Below are 4,298 nucleotides of genomic sequence, written 5' to 3'. Positions count from 1 at the left end.
ATTATTAGGTACCTGAAGATGCAATGGACTGTCCCCTCATGCTAAAAGAAGATACAAAGTGTGTCTGTGCTTCTTTGTTTATGTACCTTTTCAGATGTCTGCATAAATATAAGAGTTTGGACAAATAGAGACTGATATGGTCTTGTGTTGAGTTCGTAGGATTTCAGGGAAGACTATGAAATCACTTCCAAAATAAACTTGCAGCTTATTTCCAGGATTTCTTTAAAGCCATTTAGATTTGCTTGTTTATTAATCTTGGTGTCTGGTCACAAATCTACCCAGACAGAAAAGGAAGTGAAGATTATTTTCAGAAGAAATAGCACCAAATGGCGAAGCCAGTAAGGATTTCTAAGATGTATTTTAATACATCTTAAAAACCCTTCACTTCTTCCCCAGAACCGTGCTGTCTTACCCATATTTCTATTTAGATACAAGCTTAATACATTTTTACCTGCTGACTTTCTGACTGTAATGTCAACCTTTTAGAAAGGTCTATTTCACTTAAACACTCTTACCAGAATCCTGTGAATTAAAATTTTACCTCCATTTATTTTTGAATTTAAAGTCCTTTCTTCTTCCACCAGACACTCTTTTTTTTTGTTGTCTACCCGAAAATCCTTGGGCTACACCACCACAGGCTATACATACATAAGCCCAAAGTCCTGATGTCATTGCTTCCTCAGCTTCACTGAAAAAGCAGTTATCATTGTGCTGTAAAGCTTTGTCCATGCAAAACAAAATGATTATTCTTCAGTCTGAGAATTTGAGAGATACATCTTAAGTGCCTTTTCTCTCTCTGTCTTCCTCAGTGACCTTTAAAAAAGTAGCAAAGCCTTTCATTTTAGGGAGATTTAATTGAAAGTTGAATGTTAGAAGAGCTACAAAACATATCAAGGCATGAACAGAGATCAAGAGAAAGTGGATCTTTAATGGGGAGGACAGCAAGTAGAGGTTTCTAACTTCTCATCAGATTGTAGTTACTGGAACTATGTAAAAATCCATCTGAACTAATGCAGGTCCTTTCACTATTGTTTCTTTTAAATTCTTTCCCCAGATTTTGGGGTTTGGTGTTTGGTTGGGTTTTTTTCAAATTCACCCAGAACTACTGAAAAGTAGAATAAAAAGTAGAATATATTAGCAACCAAAAAAAAATTTAAAAAAGCCCTTAAGTTCTTAAATTTCTCAGCCTAGTTTCCCGAGCAGAAAGTGATAGTTTTCTCTCAAGCCTGTCTCCTGCACTAAAACTTTATTTCCCTTGTTACTCAGAGCATCATATTAAGGTCAGATTTCTGCTTTTCACAGACTATTATCTTCTTCAATCTCTAGTAAATATTCCCGATCACTTAAATCCTGGAGATATTTTCAGTTATGACAGGTCTGTAGTGAAGACAGGGGTTGATTGAAGAACAAGGTGGATTGAAGAATGGGGTTGATTGAAGAACAGGGTTGTAAATAAGTAACCTCAAGAACCTTGGGCTTTGTTAGCAGCTAGAGAAAACAAAAATTACTAAGATAAGCTTTGCCAGAACCACCTGGTGGTTACTGATATGACAATGATCCTAAAACAAAGTGATGAAGAAATAACCACTGGGGGTACCAAAGCCCACTACCACATTTTTGTATACACACAAGAGGCATTGTCTAAGAAGTATGATGTAATGTATGTAATCTAATGAATATGTATGTTTAAGGGCAATATAATCACAGCCTGGTTGATGCCTGGCAGAGACACGCTTGGAGGAGCTATCCCCCATGTCTCCCAGTGCCGCAATAAAGAATACCCGCTTGTCAATTTAAAACTTTGCTGGCGAGTTCCTGGAGTTTTCTCCAAATCAATTAGGTGACCCAGATGGGACCATCTCTGATCGGTTGCAGGACCTGCTGAGAACAGAGCTCCCTAGGGCCCTCAGGAGTTTTTCCCGGAGGGACCCCTCGACTCATTTGGATCAGTGCGGGAGCAGACAAGGACCATCTCATAAAAGGTATTCTTTTATATAGTCTGTAAGATGCAGGGGGCATCTCGGCTTGGTAAACTGGTTTGGTAAGCGTACCATGGTTTGGAAGCCTTCCGTAAATCGAGATAGGAAATCTTGTGGGTAAAGGGGTATAACTGGCTGCTAGCATCCGTTTGGTATACACCCACAAGAAGCAGGGAGCATCTTGTGGTCTAGGTACTGCAAGACGCAGTGGGTGTCTTGTAGAAAAGGTTTTGGTTTTTACCGCTATACAACCACAAGAAGCAGAGGGCATCTTGTGGCTTGGGTCCTGCAAGATGCAGTGGGCATCTTGTAGAAAAGGTTTTGGATTTTACTGGTAGTTGACTTAGGTTGTGGCTTGTTATAGTTATGATTCTGGTCTCGTGATTTTGTTATTGGCGACAGACTGTTATAAATGCATTATTAATTGTTGTCTCTGTTTCAAGTGTTGTAAGATTTTGGTCTTGTGATTTTGTTATTGGTGACAGGTTGTTAGTTTGACACAATTTTAGTCTCCGTCTCAAGTGTTGTAACTGTGTGGAGTGTGTCTGTGGGATCCCATGTGTGTGTGTGAATGCAAGACTGATAATGGGAAATGAGCAATTTACCTAGATAACATGGTCCTCCAAAGGGTTTGGAAGGAATTCCTGGCCATGCGCGGTCTCCACATATCAAGAAATATCCTGGGGGTAGAGCTTTAGGTATGGTATACCAATTAGGCATGTTTGAAAGGGATTTCCCACCTGTGCCAAGGTCAGACAGAAATTAGTAATCCCAGTCTTGTTTGCCCATGTGAGCCAGACATTTGTATTCAAACCCAGTATTGAAGTTTCTTTTTCTACGGCTTGGACCATGGTACAGATATAAAGTATTAATATCAATAATTGCTTCATTTTAACTATTCTACTGAAGTATATATGTCTATTATAATTGGGCGAAGCTTCATGCAATATGTGCAGCGCTTGCACTACACTACCCTTATAGGTAGTAAGTGATACCCAGATCTATATTCTGATTACAATTGCAACATTGTGTTGACACCCATGGATCACTCACTTTCGCGAGTTAGTTTTAATTTCAGTCTGTTATTACCACTTGATGTGATTTTCCAGGGTGCCTTTGGAGCCTTCTTGAATAGAGTATGATGCATCCAGACGTTTTGTTCTCTAATTTTGATAGCTGTGAAAGTTGTGAGTAGTACTTGGAACTGCCCTTTCCACCTTGGCTCAAGATCTTCTTCCCCTGTGGGTCTGAAAGATTTTATATACACATAAACTCCAGGTTGTATATTATGTACAGGACTGTCCAGTCCTCTGTTTCGAGTTCCAGCCACATATTTTTCAATTTTCTTGAGTTGTTTTCCTAACTCTATTATATAATAATTCATAGACTCTTCTCCCATTTGGAGAGACATTCCCTGTTGGACCCCATATGGTCTTCCATACAGAATTTCCAAAGGTCTCAACCCTTCTCAAGTTCTTGGTTTAATTCAAATTCTCAATAGAGCTAATGGAAGTGTCTGGGGCCAAGGTAGACTGGCCTCCTGACCCAATTTCACAATTTGTTGTTTAATTAGATGGTTCATCTTCTCCACCTGACCACTTGATTGAAGGTGATAGGGAGTATGAAGTTGCCAATCAATACCTAAATGTTTGTTAATTTGTTGTACCACTTTTGAAACAAAATGTGGTCCTCTGTCTGAAGATATAGTGGCTGGAACTCCATATCGTGGTATTATTTCCTGTAACAATATTTTTGTTACCTCCCGGGCTTGTGCGCTTCTAGTTGGAAAGGCTTCTGGCCAACCTGAAAAGGTGTCTGTTAGTACCAACAAATGTCTATACCCCCTTTTTCTTGGCAGTTCCGTGAAGTCAATCTGCCATTGGTGGCCTGGCCCATTACCTCTGCCAATTTGGCCTAATTTAAGTTTGGGAGTAATTTTGGGGTTTGTTTGAAGGCAAAGATCACATTGTTGAGTTACTTGTTGGATGGTAGCATACAAATTTCTATCTATGATTTTGTTTATTAAATATTTATGTAAGGCATCCACTCCCCAATGTGTTTTCTGATGTTCATTTTTATAAGGGCCCATAACAAAGACGAGGGAACAATTATCCTCCTCTGTGGTGTACTAGTCCACCCTTCCTTATTAAATATTCCATCTTGATCTATAATCAATTTCTTATCTTCCTTATTATAGTTTGGCTTACCTTCCAGAGAAATTTTTCCATCAGGAATTAAAGCGCCTTCAATTGTTATCTCACCCTTTGCTGCTTCTTTTGCCTCTCTGTCCACCAGCTCATTTCCTTCCTCTAATTCTGA

This window comes from Pezoporus occidentalis, unplaced genomic scaffold, assembly GCF_034315485.1.
Source record: "Pezoporus occidentalis ecotype Australia unplaced genomic scaffold, CSIRO_AGI_Poc_V1 ctg378, whole genome shotgun sequence".
NCBI classification, from domain to species: Eukaryota; Metazoa; Chordata; class Aves; order Psittaciformes; family Psittacidae; genus Pezoporus; species Pezoporus occidentalis.
The sequence above is the reverse complement of the archived record's forward strand: the minus strand, read 5'-3'. Positions refer to the sequence as shown.